This window comes from Corvus hawaiiensis, chromosome 3 (genome assembly GCF_020740725.1).
Source record: "Corvus hawaiiensis isolate bCorHaw1 chromosome 3, bCorHaw1.pri.cur, whole genome shotgun sequence".
NCBI lineage: Eukaryota > Metazoa > Chordata > Aves > Passeriformes > Corvidae > Corvus > Corvus hawaiiensis.
Genome location: NC_063215.1, coordinates 118,576,234 through 118,600,284, shown reverse-complemented (window position 1 = coordinate 118,600,284; position 24,051 = coordinate 118,576,234). Strand labels below are relative to the sequence as shown.

At 42.7% G+C, this 24,051-nt stretch overlaps 1 long non-coding RNA gene across 4 annotated transcripts in view; it reads right to left on the bottom strand.

Moving 5' to 3' along the window:
• Positions 1-24,051, bottom strand: part of LOC125322571 — a 117,601-nt gene that overhangs the window by 221 nt on the left and 93,329 nt on the right. The window contains exons 5-12 of one of the 4 annotated variants that reach the window (XR_007202094.1): positions 13,896-14,058; positions 11,929-12,016; positions 9,169-9,296; positions 8,000-8,100; positions 7,341-7,535; positions 4,855-4,970; positions 1,651-2,211; positions 1,150-1,249 (exon numbers count right to left, since the gene is read on the bottom strand). This is a non-coding gene — a long non-coding RNA (uncharacterized LOC125322571). Of the gene's footprint in view, positions 1-1,149; positions 2,212-4,854; positions 4,971-7,340; positions 7,536-7,999; positions 8,101-9,168; positions 9,297-11,928; positions 12,017-13,895; positions 14,059-24,051 lie in introns of all 4 variants that reach the window. The other 3 variants (XR_007202091.1, XR_007202093.1, XR_007202092.1) reach the window with 3 other exon arrangements.

Genomic DNA, 24,051 nt, shown 5'->3' with positions numbered 1-24,051 from the left:
TGCCTTCATTGCTGCCATTCCCCCATGTGTGTATTTGCTTCTCTGTCTTAACACCTGAAATGTTTGGGAAAAAATTTAAACATGGCCAATGACCACATTTAATGCAGGAACTCTGGCGCCTCTGGGCTCTGTATTTACAGCTCTGTCATGTTCCTTTCTTGTACTGACCTGGAGGATTTTTTTTTTCTGATCTGATGAAAAGGTTGTCTGTCATGATGTGGTTATTGCAGCACAAAATACTGCCTAAAACTTTACCGTGAACAAATTTTGTACAAGGACAGTTTACCCCAGAATTCCAAAGGAGGTGAAATCCTCCTCATGCTCTCCAAAGGGGGATGCTGCTTGGGGTAAATAAAACTGGGGTGAGTCTCAAAATCCATCATGGAGCCTCAGTTTCAAGTGCACTTTCGGATCCCGGCTGAAGCCACTCTGCTCCAAGAGTTACTCCAGTGAACTTGGAGTTTATCATGGATTAACATGGATATTCATTGATGTACGAGTCAGAAATTTTAAAATTACATGTAATAATCATCGTGTGTGGCTTGAAAAACATTCAAGGTACTTTCAGCCTTATCAAATGATGCTGTTCAATGACTGTTGCCAACCACAAAGAGGAGTAATTTCTAATTAATTAGGATCTTCACAAATTTCACATCCCTTTCCACTCACATTGTCCATGAACAGATTGTGATTTTTAATTTTTTTTTTTTTTTTCCATTAGCCATAATTATTCCTAAAGTCCTTTGTGGAGGGAGGGTGACTTTTCCTGCCTCTGTAGCTGGTTCAAAGGTAAGACATGGTATTTGGGAAGCAGACAGGAGGTGCTGTGCTCACAGACTGCTTATGTGGGGCTGGTTGTTTTCCCTGACTGAATGAACGTGACCTAGGGAAGTTTCTCCATTTAAGTTCGTTGTGTTATTTGTTCAGAACTTCTCTCTGCAATTTTTTTACATGTTCTGGTTCACTCACTCTTAGAATGGTTGGAGGCAGCAAATGCAACTCCTGGCCCCCTTAAATCACAGGAAGTATTTCGTATGGCAGTGCAGGACTTCATTCTTTCAAACTGCAGAATCCTTAAACTAAATCCTTAACTAAAATGCAGAATTTGCTTAACTAATTAAGCGCTTAACTATAACATATTTACTTAACTCTGCAGTGTCCTTCGTCAGCCAACCCTTTATGAGCAGTTACCTGAGCTATTCTCCCACCACTGTAAACAGGAACCTTCACTCTGGTAACTTTTTAAGAGCTGTAGTAAAAAAAAAAAAAAAAAGACCGTCAAGAATTGCTGTCCAAGTCCTTTTAAAGTCGAGTGCATGAGGCAGCTCCACTCCCCTGGCCAAAGGGAGGGCTGGGTGGTTTGTTTTTCAGTGAGACACAAAGCCAAGAGGGCTCTGTTTTCACATGCTAATGAAGCCCAAGGTGACAGGAATCTGGCATAGCCTGATCCGAGCAGTTGTGGGCCAGGATGGGACTGGCCAGGGCATTACATTGAAGCATCACTGAACACAAACCTACAGCCTGCTCCTAAAACTTCATCAGAAATTAATCCAGTGCCAAATGCCCTCTCCATAGCCCAGTTTTTTTGGCAAAGTGTTTTTCAGCATAAGTGATAAATATTTTGGTAATTTAAGAGCCCAGTGTCCAGACCTTGGATCATTTGCTTTCTTTCCAGAAATGCGTTGGAGGTGCTGAAAGTCTCCAAAACGTGCCCAGTGAGCTTCCCAGTGAGCTAAAGGGTACATTAACCTAGGGGAGATGCATTTCAGAGCACGTGTGCTGTACATCATTAGCATCATCTTCAAACTTTACAAGTGCTTCAGAAAAAAAAAATAAAAGATCAGAGCAAATTATAACTTTTTAAAGCAAATTTTTAAAGTTCAGCACTTGTGTTCCAACATCATGCCCCTGAGGCACAAACACAACTGCCCCACACCGAAGTCAGTGGGGCTGCTCTGAATCCCAGTTTGGGGATGCTCTGACTGCTCAGGTGCCACAGGAACTATGGCTCTGCCAGGTTTGTTCTGTCCCAGGAATGCCACCCACTGCACTGGGCATGGGAAGATGCGTCCACAGCAGCTCCTGCAAAAACCAAGCAGAAAGCCCAACCTCTGCCAGACCAGGTGATTTAGTTACCTTCAGGTGAAGAGTGGCTGTTCTTTGCCACTTCTTCCTAGACAGGAATTCAGCTCTGCATTTTAACAGAAAACGCTGGAAATAAAGTATTTTCAGGTGAGGGGGAGAAATTCCAAGTTCTTTAAAATTACTGTGAAATTGATAAATAAATAAACACAGGGTCTGGGATTCAATCACCTCCCTTTCCTTTTTCCCCCCCCCAGAAAGCCATTCCCAGCTGGATTTTCCCCAAGATGTTAATACTGTGCTGGTTTTAATGCTGACTGAAGCAAGGTAGCAAGTGGCTATTGCAGGCCTGACATGCCTGTTCTGCCAGGGAACAGCGTGAGCTTTCAACGCAGCAAACAAGGTGAACTTTGTTGGGTCATCCATCTGCTTTTGCCTGCCTTGGCCAGGTATGTGCTCACAACAAGGATGACTTAATTCAGGATCAGTTTATTTGTACTTTCCTCCGTCAAGGCCTGATTAGTAAGGCTGGAAACAGTGTTCAACCCAAAGATGGGTTTTTTGGTGTTTTTTCTGGATAACAAGTTCTTCTTCTGAGGAACTGGTCTGAAGTTTGTAGTAGCAGCTTTGTAGGCAGTTTGTCTGCTCACAGAGCTGATGTTGCTGATTGTGAAACAAGAAGCTGAAACATTCTAGGTACAGCCAGGCAAAGGCAATCTTTCCATTTTCTGCTTCCTAGAGTGCACTTGCAAAGGAGAACACTTTTCAGTTGTTCCTCTTCAGCATGAATTCCTGTTCCATCTCCCTCATTACTCAGATCTAGTCCATCAGATCAGAGGCAGGAATACAGGCCTGTGTCTCTGTAATGTGACACACAACCAGCACTGAAAATGGGCTTTAAATGGTGCCACTGTGTTGATTTAGGTGGATTTTACCTGAGAAATAATATGCAAATTAAAGCATTACTCAAAAAGGTGTGCACCGTACTTAAAAATTTACCTTTAGTGCTCAGCATCCAAACATTCCTGTTTTCTGTTTCCAGTATTCATCACACTTCCCGTTGGTTTTCTTTCTTTAAATCTGATGCTGCTCCTAGGATGTATGTGCTTGTATTTGTGTGCATGTGTCGGCCCATGATTGTTTCTACTGCTAAAGCTGGCAATGTAGCTACTGTTTTCCAAGCTCAGTTACTATTTTGGCAAAGCATGGGTATTTGGAGATATGAAAACTGCTCAGCTGCCTTAAGGAAAAAAATTTTCCATAGGTTTTTGTTTCCATACTTTCCAGTTTTCCACTCATCAGCTGCAGGCTCATGTTGAAAAATGTCTTTCAGTGTCAGAACTTCAGAACTTGCAAACCCCAGCAATGGGGGGCAAGTTCACTGTCTCTGAGCAGGTCTGTCTGCTAATAAGGGAATAAATACAAGTAACACAAGCAGATGAATATTAACTAATACCAAAGCACACCTAACCCCTCTGAATTGCCTTCTCTGTTCACATTCTTGCCATTTGAGCAGCAGGGCAGCATCAGCTCTCCTCACATACTGCAGCCTGAGCAAACAGCTCCAAAGGGCCAAAAGAAGCAAATAAAATGTATTTGTTATTACGGCTGACCTTAGGCAGGCAGTATGTGGAGCTGCGGGAATCATCTGCGGAATCTCTGATTATAAGTATGGTGATAACTGGTAAAACTGTGCTGAACTACTGTGAAACAATTCAGGTAGTCAGCAAACAGGGCTAATTGCTAGTTTGGGGGAGATTATGGGTAATTTACTGCCCACTGAGGGCTTCTACCTAAAAATAAGCTTTTTTTTTTTCCTCCCTTTGGACAGCACTTGCATGCTAATGTAGAATTCCTGATGCAATTACATGTGAAGAGGACATTCAGATGCACTTCCATAAATGCCCTTCTGCTTCTCAATTACATTAACTGTCTTTGTAGATCCTTTGATAGAAACCATATTCTTCACTATTTTTTAAATGGAGAACAGGCCCTGAGCTAGACTGTGCCATTATCCAAGATGTCCCGATCAAAGGGCTGAGGGTAACACAATAAACACAAGGAAAGAAACTACTGCTGGTTTCCAACACAAACTTAACGGGAAAGTGTCAAGTGAGCAGCTACTGACAATTCCAGCCCTGAAACCAAATGCTCTTGTGCAAAACTCCACCTTTGAGAAGAAAAAATATCCACAGAGTGTTTTGGCTATAATTACTCATTTAAGGGGAAAAAGAAAAAAGTGCTGAATTCAGTTTGCTAAAGTCAAGACATTAATATTTTTGGCAAGTAAAGACGTAAACCTAATGTTTAAATGAAATGTCATCCCCTGGGTTCACATTTGCCCACTGAACTACGGTGCAAACCCTCCGCAGACCTTCATACAATACACATTTTTCAGTTCATTGAAGAAGGCCCCTGCTGCTTCTCAAGGAAAACTAACTTGCAGAAGCAAAATAAATACTGGCGTGGCAGTGCAGCAGCGGAGCCTCGGCGCACAGATGTGCAGCACTGCCGGCTTTTCCATCAGATAAGGAGCATCCAGACATAATCACTCCAGTGTCTGGGACACGGCACACGCTGCGCCGCTGCCCAAGTATGGCCTGACAGACACATGCAGGGTGTGCGCGGGCTGGGCGGCAGCGAGCTGACAGCGCTGCAGAACAGGCCTGTTATGTCTATAGCCAAGTGTTTGTGTAATGTAGCCTGGCCTTTGAAACAGCCTCAGAAATGGGGGCACAAATGGAGCTTTGTGAGGAGCTGCCAGGGATGTACCTGCTGGATGGGGACGTTGGCCGAAGGAGGGGGCAGCCTTGGCGTGTCACACTGGGAAGCTTCTGTCAGTCCCGGCAGCTGCCCATCCAACCAGCAGGGCTGCTACACAGCTGCTCCTGGAGAAAAAGCGTACTTTTTTTATATATATATACACACATGTGAGGGCCAGCAAGATGATGAGAGGGGTGGAGCACCTCTCTGATGAGGAAAGGCTGAGAGAATGGAGATTGTCCAGCCTGGAAAAGAGAAGGCTTTGGGGTGACCTAATTGCGGTTTTCCAGTGGCTGAAGGGAGCCTACAAGGGAACATGGAGAGAGAGCATTTCCAAGGGCCTGGTGGGACAGGACAAGGGGGAATAGCTTCACACGGAAGGAGAGTAGGTTTAAATTGGCTGTTAGGGAAAAAAAAAATCTTTGCTGGGAGGGTGGTGAGGCCCTGGCACAGGGTGCCCAGAGAAGCTGTGGCTGCTCCATCCCTGGAAGTGTCCAAGGCCAGGCTGGACAGGGCTTGGAGCAACCTGGAATAGTGGAAGGTGTCCCTGCCCATGGCAGGGGGTGGAAGCTTGAGCTTTAAGGTCCATTCCACCCAAACCATTCTGTGATTCAAATGTGTATTTATATCTGTATACACACACACAGATATTTACACACAGTTATATAGACACACATATAGCTATACACACAGATATATATGTATATGTGTGTGTATATATATATATATGATCTCATGTTTAATTGTGGGCCCTGGGCCTAACTGCACTGTGGCATGCAAAGGGTTACTGCTGTCTGCTTTTAGGAAAGACACCTCTTAAAAAAGTAGTAAATTAAAAAAAAAAATGTAAATTTGACCCTACAGAAATACAACTCCCTGGACCTGTGATAGTTCCTATTAAGATATACAAAGTATCTCAGCAAGGGGAAATTTAACTTACATACAACACATGATTTTAAGTAAAGAAATATTGATGGGGGGGGGAACAAGTATTTTTTTAGCTCTAATTTATGGCTGAGCAGCTTCATTTTAGGTACTTCATGGGAATATTTTAAACCAAGCCTGCATAATATTAAAATAAGTTAAAATGTATGTAAAATTTATGAGAGCATGTCAGGTGCAATGCTTGATAAAGTAAGTTTAATGCTTCAGAATTTTTTTCTTCAGGCAGAGAAAGCTGAATCCTGCAATTCTAGGTTACAGTATAATTTTAGAAACTCTTTTCCATTATACCATTCTTTTATTAATGAGATCCAACCCAATTTAACAAAAAGAGGTAAATTCCTAAAGAGTTTGTGGAAAGTCCTCAGCAGGTTGGAAGCTGGGAGTGTGTGATAAAAGGGGGTATTCTCCTGTTCATAGGATCTACTCAGTTTTACAGAAACACAGAGGAAATCAATTCACAACAAACTTTCCAAGTGTGCCTCTCCAGCGCGGTTTTCCTCCTGGAAATGCCGCCTGGCTCCATGAGCAAACAAAAGCTTTGGCAGTTGACAAGGGCTGTACATCACTTTGAAAACTCTTCATTTACCGGGGGTGTGTCATGTTGCTTCATTGTGTGACACTCCCAATTATCGTGACAGAGCTAAATGACAAAGTACTGTCACCCCACTGGAAATTCAGAGCAGCTTCTTTCCATTTTTCTGCCTGGTCATGGGAACGTCGCTGAGCCGGTACAAAGGAGTGGCAGGAGCCGCAAACAGGGGCTGCAATGGCTGCAAACTGCTCTGCTCTATTAAAAATTCAGCTCCTCGGCAATATTAAATCTGAATTTACTTCCATCAAACAGAAACTTAGCATATCTCATTCTTCCATTATAAAATATTGACATCAGGAATAGTGAATCCTGAAATGAAGATTATAGATGAAAACTGTGTGCTTGGTAATTATAATTTTTTTCTTTGTTATTATTCCTTTCCTCTGAGGATTGCACAGGCTGTTGCAAACAGTAATGAAGTTAGCATGCAATGCCAATGCAAAGTGTGCTGCAAAGTTATTCCTGCCCTCATTATGGATGAGGGAGGCGAGACAGCAGGAGGAGGGAGATTTCCCCAGCCAAACCCGCACACGGGTGGGACAGCCTCCACCTCAAGTCTTAATCAACATCCCTGGTGAGGAGATCCTCAGTGCCATCTTGTTTCTGTCTCCTTTTGTTCTGCCATTTCCCTGGGTTTTTTTAGGTCTGTACTCGAGCTCAGAGCTATTAATATCAATGACACTTTTTTTGTCACAAACCAAGCAGCCGGTTCGCAAACCCTTTCACTGCCCTGTCTTGTAACTCTGTGAATTACCAGAGCACTGAAAAAAACAGTTACAGGCGTGGAAGTGTCCAACCCCTCATCCCAACAGCCCTTCCTTGGGGCCTGACACCACAGTATGAAGAGACCAACACCTTGGCCAACCTGCACTGGGATAACCCTTTGGTGTGTAGACAGCACATGGCTCAGGATGGCTTCCAACACAAGAGCCATGGCATCACCCCCTGAAATTCCCACCTGGCCGATGAATGTGATCATGGCTGGTGCCTCTCTCCGAGGTGATCACGCAGAGAGGTCCCACTGGGCAGGGTGGTGTTGTTTGAGGGGCTCCTCCACATCCTCTTGAACCCTCCTCATGGCCTGCAGATGTTCTTGAGGAGTGTGATGTATCCCGGGTGCGACACCGGATACTGAGTCTGTCTCATGTGCTTCCTACAAAAATCAATCCAAATCAATAAAGTGCCCACCCTCCTCCCACAGTGCTTGCAGAGGTTCAAAGGCAGGACCAATTACTCTTAAGGTGGAATTGTTAGGTGTCAGATGAGAATAGAAAAGTTGAATCATTATGTTTAGGAACAGATTTATTTAGAGGGCTTGAAGAATTTGTTTTGCTATCAACAGGTCTATAAAAAGCACCATCTAGTAGAAACCGATACCTTGCAAAATGATAGGGGGATGTTGTTTGGGGTTTTTTTTTCCCCTTTTCTCTTCTTTTTGCACCAATCAAACACAGAGCTGCCCCATAAACCAGGGTAAACTCCCACCCAAGCTCAGGAAAGCCATGGCAGTAAAGCTCCTGACCTTGAAGGGCATTTGGTCACAATCCTTCTTGCCATACACATCGCCGTTCTGGTTCCCATTTCCCCATGCTTCTTTTATGTATAACATATAAATACCTTTATCATGCACTCATTTTTTTTGGTTTGGTTCCAAAACCGAGATCCCTGCCAGCCTCCAGGTCTGAAGCTTCATGTGAACCTCTGACCCTGCCAAGATCCTAGCACAGAAATACCGCAGCATGTATCAGCACAGAAGATGTTCCCAAGTCTAACAGTTCTCAGCCCAGAACACCAAAACCTCTCCTAGCACTACCAACAAATCAATATGCATTATTATTACATGCTCAGATACTACATCAGATTTCTGCTCATGCCAAAATTTCAGCTAGCTGTTCCCTGGAGTATTTATGCTTGTGTACTGTATTTAACAACAGCCCATTCAAAATGCTCACAGCTCCTAGGAATGAAATGCACATAATTTAGGAATAGCTGTCCGGCTATTCAGGCATCATGCTGTGTCAAGGGAAAATTAAATCTCTGACTCTCCCCCTCTTTTAAAACAAACCTGTACTTTGCATCATATTTTGGGGAGCTGCATGGAAGTTTCATAAAGACCAAGTGGCCTTAGCTCTTTTTTTTCCTGTTTAATGGCAGTGCCTCCCCATTAATGCTCCAAAATGATACAGTAGTTTAAAAAAAAAGCTCTCAGCATGCAGGCATTGTATCACATTAAGAAATCAGGATTTTCTAGGCACTGCACAGCATTAATTACACTGAGCATGCTGCAAATTTAAATTAAATGATATGCCATGTTCTGTTGTAAATATCAAAATGGATTGCAAGATAGAGCCCCACATTTACTTCTGATTGGCATTTGTGCACTGAACAGGATCAGAAAATCTCTATGATATATAATTTCTTTTTGTTTTAAGCATATGTGATGCAAATGTACTTTTTATTTTCAGGAGTACCTAAGAACACAGGTACAGGTTAGAACTTGTCTGTACTGAAAAAAAAAAAAACCCAAACAAACCCTCTCTCAATAATAACAACAGCAGCAATAAAAGAACAGAAACAGCCCTCTTTGCCCTCATTTCCTTTCCAACATAAAAGAATAAAATATGCTTCTCTTCCCTCCCAGCAAGTATTTACAATGTAGGGAATGGAGAGCACCAAGAGGAAAATGGGGAATACGACGTCAGCAGGAAGCAGGAGGATCTGATTTTGTCATGTGCGTTTGAGTACTGGGATCCCATGGAAGCAAATGCTGTGGGGGTTCAACTCACCCAAGCAGGGAAGGGCTGCTCTTCCAGCTGGAGCTTCAGACAGGAGAGGAGTGAGGGGTGAGCTGGGACTGTCTCGACTCTGTTGTGATGAGGGAAGCCTGATTTGGTGATGCTATGGGAGGAAGTGTCTGAAGAGAACAGAAACAATAAACAAAAGGTCTGACAGTATTTGTATTTTTCTTGGCATTGGTATTTTGTAGTTTTATATTATCGGGTTGAACGGTCACAATCTCAGCAGCCTCTGCCCTTAACAACTGGGTGAGGAGCATTTCTAGTGTAATTTCACATGTTTCTATGTGACTAAATACTAGACAAATATTTTACAACTCTGCACACCAGAGAAAGGATGGCATTTAGTTAATTCTATAGAAAAGGCCTTAAAAAAAAAAAAAATCTGTATTTTTCAGGGCTTATTTAAGGCCTGGATGAAACGATGAGCACTGAGCTGAGAAGCACAGGCGAGTGTCAGTCTGAACTGGCTCAAAGGCACAAGGCACGAAGGAGACACAGCAAAAAAGTGTGGGCAGGGACATACAGAGCCACTGACATGGCTTCAAACCAGCATCACCATATTCCTTCTAAATTATCTTATCTTTTGTGTGTCTTTTGCTCCTAGGCCTTGTTTTCCTGCCCCATTTTGCACCAGTCCTGCATGTGGGAGAAGTACAGCTGTGGAACGCCTGATGAAAAGAGGTGGTTGAACAACTGGCCTTCAACTCTGTCACCATCTTTCAGTGCTTGCAAAAAAAAAAAACCCCAAACAAACAAAAAAGACAAAAAAACCCAAACCAAAGACAGTTTATGTGCAGCTCAGGAAGCTCTCAGCAATGAGTGTGTCTGTGATTTAATAACACATCTTCCCAAAATGACACTTCTAATATTCACTGAGAAAAAGAAGGCTGAGCAGCACACAAGGCACTGCTACTGCAACAACAAACAGCCAAACTACCAGGTATTTATTTTTCCATGTACACAGTTGTTGGGGGAGAATGAAAATGATTCTTTGACACTCTGCCAGAGCCATAGAAAGCCCTGTGCTTCCCCTACTCCCATGTTCCTGACAAGAAACACCTCACAAATTCTAATAAATAGAGAATAGAAATAAATACTTTTAACTACACAGCATTAGGTTTCAAATGGCTTCCTGAATCAGAAAATGCTGCTCGTCTGTCTTCCTTATTTCCACACTCTGTAATGGTGGCTCTCCAAAAGTTAAAGTGAGATGGATACTACAAGGATCACAGACACTGCACTGGGAAACCAAGTATCAATGGTACATCCAGATTTATGGTAGGTGATGGCAGTAAAGTGAAAGTGAAACTGTTTGCACAGTCTGTATTGTTGCCCATTACTGTGTATTTGCCCTTTTTTCTTGCTTAGCTGCAGCTGGAAGAATGGAAAATTGTACCTTATATACAGTATTAGGAGACACTTTCTGATCGTAAGGTCAGTCAGACTGGTTTAGCTGCTTGAGGTATTTATGGCACAATCACTCAGTGTCTTTAAGGAAAGGTTAGATACATTTATGGGAAAGGTATTTTGCAGAAGCTTTCCTGCTTCATAGAGGTCTTGGACAAAATGACCCAGGAGGCTCCTTCCAAGTCTATCAAATGTGGTTCCCTGATTGATGCTGTTTCCCCCCAAAGTCTTTTCAAAACACAAAGCAGTGTTATAAAATTTAATATGATACACTATATAACTTTAACACAATGCCATTTTCTTATAGGAAATGGTTAGCTGGTAGCACAGGGGCCTTGTGCAAGAGGAAGAAAAGTAGAAAAAAAGAAACTGCAGTGCAGTTTCTCTGCCGAGGGATATCAACTATAACATTTACTCTGTGTCTGAGCACAGACCCTCAGCTGTGCAGGGGGACACCAAGCCAGGGAAGGATATAAGGAACCCAGACTGTGGAATTTATTTCTCCAGAAAAGCCTGATAAGGCCTGAGGTAATTTTCTCTGCTGTGCCATAATAATTCCCTCAATGCTTGGAGGCAAATGGAGGTGCAGCTCTCCTGGTAAATCACTGCCTGGTGCTGTATCAGCTGGGCACGAGGCGGAGCTGCCTGGGGACAGGGACCAGGAGAGTCCCAGCCCTCCTGCACAGCCACAGCGCCGTAGCTCAGGTGTGTCCTGCACCAACAGCACCAGTGAGGACACCACCACAATGAGAAGAGCCTGTTCTGAACTAAGCACTCTGCCATGGCTTTGTCCTGGCCTGCTGCCATCCCAGCAGCACCATGGAGCGGGCGGAGCAAATCCCTGAAAACTGCAAGCTCCAAAAACTGCACTTCTAAAAAAGGGCAGCAGCACCCCTGGTAACGTGTTTGTCTGCTGACTAAAGACTCAGCAGGAGAGCTTGGGCCACGTTTCCCTTGTCTGAATACAAGATTGACTGTCAGGCAGAATGCTCTCCAGGTCTTCTATGTTTCCACCAAACCATTTAGTAAAATGATAATATTTTTCTCCCTACTAAACTTCCCTTTTTTTTTTTGTTTTAAATTGCTGAATGTTTCCTAAATTGACTTTTCTTTTTTTTCCTTGAAACCAATAACATATTTAGAAGTTAAAGTCACGTCATGATTTTCTGGCGTTTTTTTTTGAAAAAACCCAACCAGATTCTCTGGGCCATCTGGTTGAAATGCTCTGGTCAGCCACCACTGCTCTGTATTAAGCTTTAATTTTAGGTTCTCACAGGAAAAAAAAAAATACCCAGAATTTTACTGAATTGGAGTTTACTCTCAAACCCATTTTATACTAACCTTTTTATTTTCACTCCAGCTGATTTAGTCAAAGGCCAAAGTCGTTTTCCAAAAATCAGCTCCCAGCCCCCATCTTCTTGGGATAGCCCTGACAGGAAATAACAACATCCATGCACAGACACTCCAAAGCCTTTTGAAGTCTCACAAATGCGAGCTGTTCACTTTTGCAGAGCAGGCTGGGATTAACTTTTTTATTAAATCCATGAGGATTTATTTTATTATTTTATTTATTATTTTATTAACTCTTTTATTAATCCATGAGGAAGAAAAATAGCCAATCCCTTTGGTTTTGTTTTTTTCCTTTTTTAATTTGGAAGCTTGCAGCCTTCTCTACCCAAACATTTGTGTGCTCACCCTACAGATGGGAGCAGAAAAGCCCATGGGAAGCCCCCTCTCCCTGAGGTGCTCCCCAAAGCCTCTTTTGGGCCCTCCCAGTATGCTGCACTCAAAGTTTGTGTTCTCACTGGAAACTATTTTCCCTTTACAGAAGGGTTGTGTGTCTCTATATTGGTGGGAGCAAATAACAACCTTCTGGTCCTTTTCAACATGTTGCATCAATGCATTTTCCTGATTCCCATGTCAAAAAAGCAACTTTTAGCAGAATGAAAAATCTGACCTGGGTGTAATCCTGATAGTGCTCCAACTGCTCATCCTTAGCTTCATCCCTGCATTGCAGGGCAGAGGAAGAGGCTCATGTTGGAATAGCTCTTCTCACTGGAGTCAAAATGGTAAAACTTAGCTCAGAGGTAAGGAATGAGCAGGAATTTCAAAGGCAGGAAAATTTATCTCCTGCTCTTTGTCTTACGCTATGGTGCACTGTAGTGGTTGGAAGATTTAACTTCCAACCATCCCATCCATATAAATCCTCATGGACAACAGCTCCCCAGCTGCTTCTTTTAGGGTGATTCAGCTCAGCAACTAGAATCTGCCAGGGAATGAGGGTTGAGATAAGGATGGATAAAAACTTTACTGTAGTCTTCAGATGTTGGTCAAGGGTTGGGGTTAGGGAAGAGCCAAAGCCAAACAGAGCTCTCCCAGCTCCCTCTCCTTGGTGTGTTACACGAGGTGTTTGGTGGAAGGACCACGGGTTTGGGCCAGCTCTGCCTCTCTCTGCTCAGCTCACACCATTAACTGCTCTGATGATACAGCCCCTCTTGGGCTTTCTGCTCTTGAAAGATTTACACTTGGTTTAAATCTCAGTTGAAAGCTCCACTTTAGCTTTTAGGAGGCCCAGACACTTAAAGATCTCCGATGGGAAGGACAAGTGAGGAAAGCAGAGTATCTATACTCCCTTGCAGCAGCACCCCTTGCAAAGACGTTCAACTCCACTTTGGCGAAGAGTTTCCAGCTGCTTTGCTGGATAACCTGACACAGCACAGTTCTTAAAGTGCAAGGGTGCCCTTCACACCAACAGGCAAAGAAAAGAGGCAGTGGGAAGAGTAAGAGGAACCAGAATAAAAAAGGCAGGATCCAACTGGTTTTTTACCTTCTTTGATCTTTGAAAATGGGAAAACCCATTCGGGAGCATGAATTTCCAGACTGGGCTGTATGCACCATTAATTGTTCCATGAAGCAGAGCTGGTCTGCTATTGTTGCATCCTCCAAAAACAGCTGTTACTATGAGCTCTTTGGGGCTCAGGAACTCCATTTCCCAGTTTTCAGTTAATACTTCAGTGATCATATATAAATAATAGTAATGATAATCATAACAATACCTGGCTTGCCATTATGTTGTACTCTGTCTTTGTGATGCCTCTCTCACAATAAAATCTGTGTATTAAACACTTTAATTGAAACTCTCAATAAACAGAGATATTTTTACTTGTGCTGTTATATTCACATAATGATCACAAAGCACTTTACAGAATCAAATACGAGTAGCCAGTCTGATCCTTCTACAGAGGATTTTGTGCATCTCAGTAGTGAATAACAAAGCTGCTGTATAGACTATTAATTGTCAAACATACCGTGTTTTGGGGTTTGTCCTGGCTGAGCAGCATCCAAAAGCTTGGGGTCTGTCCTTCAGATTGGTCTGAAAGTCTCTAAAGCCACCACAAATAACATGATGAGGGACTGGACGGTCTCACCAACCAGACAAGAACAGGCTGCGATGTCTCATTATCAAGGTCCCTGGGTCAGAAAGAAAAAAAAAACCAATTTGGAATTTTCCTGGTTTAGGAAAAAGGCCATGGAAGTCTTGGAGCTGAGTATTGAGCAGCCTCCATGGGGTCACTGCAAGGGGACAAGGCAAGTCCTGGCCCTGCAAATGCTCACGGTAAATGGTGCCTCCCGAGGTCTGGGAGGGTCTCCAGCTTTGGGGCTTGTACCAGGTACTTCTGGAGCTGTGAGAAGTGAAGAGCTTTGCTCCCTCCTGTATACTTGATAAATTACCATTGTTAGTACTAAACAATACTACTGAGCACAGAATGGAAACACGCTAATGCTTTATCCAGCTCAAGCAATTCTGCTCGTGTGCTCACACTGTTCTTAAATGTGCTAGGTATTTGTTTGATGAAACAATAAGTTTTAGAAAAGAGAAAAATAAGAACTTCAAAGATAATAGAAACCTTGGCTACATAGTTTACCATAGGCAGCTATGAATAAGCTTCAGTACTCTTTATTTTTAACATTCCAGATATGTAATTTAATGCAGGTCTAATGACAGTCTCGAACATACTGCTTTAATCGAAATTGTTCAAGCTCTGTTCTGTGACAAGGGCTCACAAGATACCAGCAGGGTTGTCCATTTTCCCCACTTCTGTAGGGAAAAGAAAAGGGAGGGGAGGGGGACACTCTTGAACTTATGTTGCTATTGATGTGTAATATACAATAAAAAAACAGTTAAATTTCAATTACCCACAGGTAATTATAATTTTATTGTTTGACTGTACTAGGGGGATTTTTGTAATTCCCAAGACTAATAATTTTCTGTAATTTTACAGGTTGTCAAATAAACTATTAAAGATTATCTTTGAAAAGGATTCTGCAATTGTAAGGACATATCATACTGTTCCTGTACATTATTAGTAATTAGAGATCCCTGGATAGTGAAATATCCACACTATATGCTAGCTGCTGGATACCATATTTTCTCTCAGCCTCCTGTAAATCTTGAACCAAAGCTTTCAAACTTCTCAGCCACTGAGTCACGTCCAAACTTTTATTAATATTCAGTGAGCACTCATTAAGCAATGCTGGTGTGTTCGATACGTTAAACCTGTGCTTCCTGATGGGATAAGCAAAGGCTCCCACTTCTATCCCAGAGTAGTGGAAACAAACACAAAAGGGCCAGTTCTGAGCTCTATCCCCTGAAGAGGATATAGGGAAGAAAGAACGTCTATACCAGCACAGAAGATGTGAATCTGCCCTGACAATGCCTTCTAACAATGATGTGGCTTGCACAACGAGATGGAGCTGTGCTTCCTGATTTTATCCTAAAAATAGGCATAGATGCAGATATGCTGGGGATCAGCATTTTCTGTCCACAAGGAGGGAAATGGGATGGGCAGGATCTCCAACCCACAAGAAGCAAGAGAATTGGAGGTATTCCCTCAATCCTCATCAGCAAGTCCCCCAGATTCACTGGGGTGTCAGTGAGGAACTCCCCAGGCCAGTAGAGCCCAACATCTGCACAGCTGAGCAGGCAGCAGCAACTTCTCCCACGAAATCTGGGAGAAGCCAGAGGCCACTGAAGCAGCATGTGCTGGGTGACAGCGTCCTTCACCTGTACAGGGCTTGGTGAGATCCTCCCAGCCTTGGAAGGGATGTAATCCTGAGGAGGACCAAAGGAGGGATGAGCTGAGAGGAAGAGCAGCCTCCTGAAGCATTGCAGGAACAGCCTGCGAGGGCAGCAAGCTGGGGTTCAGCAGCTAAGAGATGGCTGAGCTCTCGCCTGCAGAGCCATCAAAGGCACCATTCTTAGCTGGCAGCGTTGTTTATTGCAGCTGCCCCAGGAGATCGTCACTGTTTGTTTCATTGGCCTCTTGGATGGCTGTGGTGGTGAGGGCTCTGTGCGGGGGGAAACTTCACCGCATTAAGAGCAGTCTCAGGACATGGGGACTCTCAGGCCTCCACCCCTGCGGCCGGGGTTTGCACACCCCCAGCCTGTGGGGACACCCAGCAGGAGCAGCATCTCAGGGCTCTGGACACATCTGCAGGGAGGGGTTTGCCCTCCTCCCGGTGCCAGGAAGCCTCTGTGGCAGCTGCGGCGCTCAGCAAGGGGTCTGGTGAGGGATTTCCCTCGCACCAGGGAGCGCGGAGGGTGGATTGTGTTGGTTTTACGGCGGCGTGGAGCTGGTGGAGCAGTATAAAGATACGGGAGCACAGGGAAGGATTAAGGCCAATGGACTGCAGCTCCCTGCCTTCCTCCAGAGACAACTTGGAGCCAATCAAAGGTATTAAATCCGAGGAGTCTGTGTAGATACACACACTGAGCTCTCTTTTCTGAGACCTGCTTGCCTTGCTGTCCCAAGCTCATGCAGCACCTATGGAAGGTGTGGGAAGAAGGATAACTGATAATTTGGAGAGCTCTTCAATCAGTGGCATTTCCTGCTCCTCTCTGCCTACTAACCCAGCTCAATGAGACTGAACCCATTACTCCAGATGATTGGCACTTACAATAAATAGAGAGAAAATCCAAAGCCCGCAGAGAAGGCTCAATATGTTTCTGGAGAACAGACGGCACCATATACAAACAAGCCCTCTTTCCCCTTAATTCTGGTCTGTGCTTTTTCTGCTTAACGCATTCCTTCTTGCAAGGAGAACACGTTCTGACAATTGAATAGTGAAAGCAATTAGAAACAGAATTAATTGATAAAATTAAAGCCCTGCTTTCCTTATGTTTGTCATATGACTACAAATATTGTCACTGCCATTAATATTAATTAATATAATTATCAATGTTTCTAATCCCTACACATTTTGTTGAAAAGTTACTCTTAGCTCAAGAATATAATTGTTAAGTCATGAAAATGTTAAGTAGCAGCTAAGCAAGTCCAAAGAATTAATAGCAAACTGTAGTTTATCCAGGGATTAGACTTTTTAGCAATACATAATCACCTCTTCATGTGTTCATCCACATAAAATACCTTCCATCCCTCACTGCACTTCTGCCTACTTGTCCTTGCAGCGCACAGTTTTCAAGAATTTAAAGAAGAAAGAAGGTAGTAAGTAAATATTCTGTGCAGTTGCACACTGTTCTTCAAGGTAAGTCACTGCACCAAGAGTTCTGTGCCCTCCGCTGAGAGCAATGTCAAGGTCAATTATTTCAGGCTGAAAGCCCTAATGCAGGATAGTTTTGTGATCTGAATAATCTGTGTAACACTGCAAAGCAATTCCTCTCTCTCCCAGCTTCCCCACACATTGTCTCTCAGTTTGGAATGCCACAGATTATTGGAATAATCCAAAGGACTGCCCTGCCGTGCTGCTGCCAGCTGAGCAGGTTTCCCTGGTGGGTACCACCAGCACTCTGAGGGCACAGGGAGATGGAGCAGAGCCTTCCCTGCCGCCTGCCCAGTTCCTCGACGGACACTCAGCAATTCCTGCCTGGCAGAGCATCCCAGCAGCAGTGCTAGGTGCAGTATTAATCAGCTCTTCTGGAAAACAGCCAAAGTGCTTTAAAGGCCTTTGTTGTAGGGTGGAGGGATTTTTCTGCTAGAAGAGAATAATGTAATCATTTTGCTATTAATTTTTAATTGTATGTTGCTCTGCATTATTACCAATCCATACTGATTTTCCTGAGAGAAATGGGGATGCTGTGCAAGTGGTTTCTGTTAAGAATGCTGTTGGGCCACGCTGAAAAAGAAGTGACAGAAGAAAAGCTGTTCTTCAAAGTTATCGCAGTCACCTGCTGCTGTCTATTCCTACAAGGTATCACATTAAATCCTTATAAAATGTATGAGCGTAAAAAGATTCATGGAGAAGTACCAGAGTTTTCCCTGTTGTTAGGTGTTTTTCTTTGCTTGTTTTTGTGAGGTTTTGTTTCATTTCTTTTCTTTTAATAGCCACCCTTTGTAAGGAAAAGTTACTTCTGAGAAATCTTTCGCAAGCAAACTAAACTCGCTGACATGGATGAAATCAGCAGCCAGAGTACCAAATACATGAATTCTTCTTGGAAGACAATCATTATCAAAAATGCTAAGATTCAGCCCGCTGATACAGTTAAACTTACTCGTAGAGAAATGATTGTATCACTCACTTGTGCCCACTCACAAATCCTCCATTTCATCTCAGAGAAAGCTGGCCACGAGGGAACAGGAAATCTTTAATCTGCTTTTCTCCATTTCTTCAAATATCTGGCTCTTATCAACCCGCATCAAACATGAGCAACACAAAAACTTCATGTCCTCCACTTCATAAAACAAATGCAAACAAAGTTCAGACACGTCTCTAGTGTGAGATGGACTGAGCACAACGAAGTATTGCAGGGGAGCAAGGCTGAAAAGCACTTCTAAAAAGGCAGCACTGGCTGCAGATTCAGGAAGAAGAAATCAATTAGACCAAAAAACAAGTTATATAGAAAAATCTACACTTTGCCACTGATCTAAGCATCAGGAGGAGGGTAAGAGGGGCCCTTCATCTGTTCACCCCAATATTTGAATATTATCCTTTGCAAAGAAAAATCATGCCTTTTTTTCCTCTTCAATCCCTAATACTAATTATATATTTCAATATAATACTATTTGTATTATACAATATCCTATAATGCATAATCCCTATAATAAATCACTCTATGATAAATCTTTTATACTATTACATATTAGTATACTAATGTATTAATAAAATAAACATGCATAAATATGTATGTGCTAGCTTAAACAGTTACATACTATCACTTATTAAAAATTATTACATTTTTGGGCAGATATTCAAGGTTGACATAATTTTTGGACAGCTGGGAAATTCTGGTGAGAATTTGCAAAGTTTGCACCCAATTCAGTTGAATTAGTTTCAAAATAGAGAAATAGATGATTTGATAAAGAAGAATTAGACACATTAAATTTCCAGTTTGAAAAAAAAAAAAAAAAAAATATCCAGAAATTTTCTACCTGGTCAGTTCCAACCTGTAGTTTTAGTCCTGCCATAAGCCCATGATCATCAGTGAAAAATGTGCCTTTATCTTCTCCATATCCAGTGCTGCAGGAGCTCCAGGATTCAGGAAAGCTCTGAAATATTCACAGTAAGTCCAGTAAGCACTTTCCCAAACAGTGATGATTTCCTGAGCTGGGGCCAAAGTAGGTCAAGTAAAGGGAAAACCAAAAATGCAGACTGTGAAGCAACCTGGCCGTAATTCCCCAGCAAATCAATGATTAAACCTCTTGTACAGCAGCCTCTGCTAGGGGGACTGCATTTATCAATCCAGGAATTAGTTTAATCAAGGCATATTACTGCAAAATTTAATATACAGTACATTATTAATTTGGATTATCCTGTTGCTTCACAGCTTTGAAAAAAATAAAAGCAAAAGCTACTGAATTTGCAGTCACCTTTGGTAGCGAGGTTGTGTTCCTCTGCCTGTTTGAGATATTTCTTTCCATCTCCTGCACCATCATGTTTCAGTTCCTGAGAGCTGTAGATATTTATTCAGTGCCTTTCTATCTTGGCCATCACAAATAGCTCTCTGATAACAAATCACACTCTCTGAGCATCATTTGCTACCAGAAAGGATCCTCAAGAAGCACACGCTCTGTGATACAGGATATCCCCTGCTTTGCTATGAATGCCATAAAGAGTTTCACGAAATCAGCTTCCTTGCATTGAGAGAGTACAAATGCATCATCTTAGGAGTTTTACCACTTCTTACCGCCTGTTTAGGCTTCGTACTTAGTCCCTGCTCCCTTGCTCTTCAAATGAATGCTGCTACTTAAACAGAGAACTGGTATGTGCTTAGTGAGAGATTCAAGGATTTCAGCTATCAATAGAGGCTTAATTATGTGCTGGTGGATGCTCAGGTACTATAACGATGGCTGTTGTATAAATTGCACAAAGCCAGCACAGAAGAGACCACTCACAGCTCATCATACGCTCTGCTCCAGCAATTTAGACAAAATAAAACATAATGCATGATATTAACTTGCATCTTCCTTGCCTATGTCATAACCCATCATGTAATGTGATGTTATTCCATGTCGTGTCATGTGTAACATGATGCAATACAATGTCGCACTTCAGGAAATATTACTAAGCAAGGACTGATTCTTGTTATCAGTTCAGAATGTGAGCTTCTGATCCAAACATATTGTGGCTGTGGCTGAAGGGAAGGCATCAAACCAAGAGCTATGCTGGGCAACTGTTTTTCTCCTCTGGCTTGGCCAGCAGATGTCCATTTGTCAGGTTTGGGTTCAATTGAGATTTCTTTGTCACGAGCACTTTCTCTTGTAAAAGAAATAGCAATTTTATGGCAAGCCAAATACTGAAAAGAAAAGCCCTTAGAAATACATAATAAATGTATATTAGCGAGACAGAAAATTGGAAAATGGCCACCTGCCAGCAGCCACATAAATTTTGGAGGCAATGCATTTTTCTGCCATTATGCATCATCACAGGAATTGCAAATATTTATTAAAAGTATTAAAATGGTGAGAATGTTAAATGTTTCCTTCAGTAGTGGAAATTCGCACTGCCACATAGAAGATAGGATATTCTGATACAATGTTTATTAAAATGACTTCATTTTATTAGGCTGTCGTACACAATAAATGTGCAGGTACAGTTAACAAAAGATCTATTGTGGATACAGGAGATTTGTGAGTAACACTTCAAAAAAAATAATCTCTTCTGAACTCTGTTCATATAAAAAGCATGCTACAAACTTTCATTAACTTCCTTAGAACCAATTATTTTCCGAGCTTATTTTCTTTTTCTGCCATCCCCCTGTATTTTGTAAGTCAATTTGTTTGCTCATGTTTTAATGCTTAACAGGATTAAATGCAGTTTATCTTTAATTTATATACAAGTAAGCCGAGTGTGGATGTGGAGCAGGCAACAAAATATGACAATTATTTTGGGGTTCATTTACAGGTCTAAACAGGAAAGACTGTAATATACTGGGACCTCAGTATCTTTTCATCCATAAACAAAACATTATTAAAAGATCGGTGGGAGCTCCATAACATTGATTGAGAAGAAAATCACATTCCAGTTTTGCCCACATTTTCTGCTGGGATTAATCACAGTGATTTTGTTTCTATGGTTCTTGTTGCAGCAAGATACAGACTCATGCACACCCTGACAGGGTAACTTTGCTGGTTGGCTTTGCTGGGCTCTGAGCCCCTTCTAGCAGTGCCTGAGCACTGATGCGGACAGTGACATAATCCCTGCCTAAACAGGAATCAGCAGTGAAAGGAAGGAGGATGGCTCTTGCCTTCACAACTGCAAGTGTCCTCAAAGCGGCTCCTAAAGGTTTTTTGTTAATTTAAGAAACGAGCAGAGAAATAAGGAACCAGTACTGGGTTTTTTCTTACGCAAGTGTTCCTCAATTCCTTACAGTCCATTAAGCAAGAGGTGGGATTGAAGTCTATGTTGTAGGCAGGGGGTGAACAGATCAAAGTTACAAGACCTCAGATTTATGGAGAGTCTTATGCAAGGTAAAACCTGCCTCTGGAAGATAAAATTTCAGAAATAAAGGATTTTTTCTCTCTGCTTTTATACAGTGCAGTTTTATTCCTTTCTGACAAACACAGGGTGGTGGCAGGGGGAGTAACTTCCATGAAAAAATGCTTTGCCTTGATCCAGAGGGTTTGTATGGATTTGTGGAATATCAGAAGTGGTGCATGGGATTTAACACAAAGGGTGTATGTTGGAGAGAGACCTCGGCCACCTCACAGGCAGAGGCAAACCCTGTGCTGCCTTTAGAGGGGCAGGTGTGACATTCTCTCACTGCTGCAGAGTCAGAAACCAGGGCTGAGACTGGCTCTGTCCAAAGCATTTGTGGGATTCAGTCAGTGTAAAAAGAGGAGTCAGCACTTAAAGCAATGCAGACCCATTTGCTTGGCCAACCTTATTTAATATGAAGCATGTTTTATCTTGATTTAGGTGGTTGTTGTTCTTTAATTAAAGAAATTATGGGAGGTCATTCTCATTAGTTCAGAAGAGTCCTCACAGAAGGGGTTTGCACTGATTTAACCTCAGGGTAAACTGGCACAACTTTTGCATGTAAATAGGATTTAACACTGGACACTTTGTGCGTAATCCAGCTCTTCACTTGTGACATTCAAAGAATACTTGGAATACTGACTGAAATAAAAAGATAATGATGATAAGCTGGGGTCTTACCGTGAAATTTGTCAAACGATCTGCAGTGGCAGCCCGGAGCCTCTGCAGCAGCAGGGAGGGGACACCACAGGGCTTTCTGCTGGGGGCAGTGCAGGCAGCTCTGTCCCTGCACAGTGACACGAAGAGAGATTGGACTCAAAGTCGCATTGCTCACATCTGGCCAGATGGAGGATGAGCTGAGGGGCACAGAAAGTGGGCAGCAAGAGGGGAGAGCAAGGTGCTTCCCCACTGGCTGAGGAAGCCTTGCCCTGGGGCTGGAGCATGGCACAGGTGTGTGCTGGCAGCGGGGCCACCGCTGCCATGGAAAAGATTTGCCGTGAAAGGAAAAAAGGAAAAAAAGGAAAAAAGCAGCGGCATGAGAAGTGCCAACTGAATGGCGCTGTCTTTAATTGGTACCACCAAGGGCTTTGTGCGGTCAGCACGCTTTTCATGTTTATAATAGAATCCCCAAATTCGACTGATCTGAAGGGCATCTGACTGTTTTACATTAATCACAAGCTATACAGCAGAGGCTGAGAGCAAGTGGGCAGATACCCTGGTGGAGTAGCACTAAGGAGCTCTCATTATAATCATCCTGCCAAATCAAAAGAAAAACCCTAAGGCTCCTAATAAAAGAGACCACTGGACTAAACAAATTGAACAAGTAGCTAGACATGCATGAGCTTAAAACTACTGGTGTCAATCAGATTTCCCTGAGCTGCTCATTCTGCTCAGTTCTCCAAAGCACACGCGGAGGGGAGGCAGGGACGAGGTGACACGTGGGTGCCAGCACACCCCCAGTGCTGGGCAAGCAGGTACAGGGGCACTTTGTGAAGCCACCTGCAAGGAATCATTACTGAACACTTCTCAAACTGATCCAGCACTAAGGAAGTGGGTGGTGTGAATGGGGACCTCATCCACACAGGGTATCTGTGCAGGCTTCCAGTCTCACTACTTCCATCAATTCCAAAGAAAGGTCTTGGACCTCACAGCTTTGTGTGTCTCTAGGACAGGATGAAAGTGCAGTACCCTGAAAACTCTGCCCACTTCTCACCTTCCTGTGCCTGCTGATGGAACTCATGTATTAGTTATATTCCCTACTAGAAAGCAAAAAAAAAAAAAATATAGTGCAAAGGTGGGCCACTGCTTTCTGAAAAAATGCAGTTGGCACTAGTGAAAAATCTGCAGAAATAGTAGAAAAAGGAAATTCTAAATTTAGAAGCATTGGGTTTTGTTTGGTGTCTTTAAAGACAAATGATGGGTAGGTTCCATTAGCTACCATCCCTTCTCAAAAGCCATCAGGCAGGAAACCAAGATTTTGAGATACTCCCTCAAAACTCAAAGGAAAAATAATTTTGTGCACAAGAATAAATACCCAGGGAAGAAGAGACAAAAAGTGTTAGGGTAAATATCTAGTACAGCAACCAGGAGGAGATGGAAAACCAGAAAGTTTCAATAGGAACAGATGGACAAGGGATGATGCACCTGAGGAATCAAGTGAAGGCATCAAAGGAGAGGTTTTATGGAGAGAAAATTCACTTTGAAGAACTGATGGCTAAAACACTGTCAGCTTTTGAAGTATTGGGAAATTTCACCCACCTGCACTAATGCACTATGACCATTGTCACTGGCTCCGTCCCCTGTCACCATCTGAGTAGTGGCAGCTTTACATGGACACTGCAGTCACCAGGGAGGAGGCAGAACTGGGGCTCCCCTTGCTGGTAATATTTTGAGAAATTATTATTATTTGTAAATTTAATTATTTTTTTAGTTCATTTCTCTTTTTCCTGCTTTTTTTCCTTTTGCTTCTCTTTTTGTTTGTTTTTTTTCTTTTTTTTTTTTTTCCTCCACACTGTAATAAATCAACATATA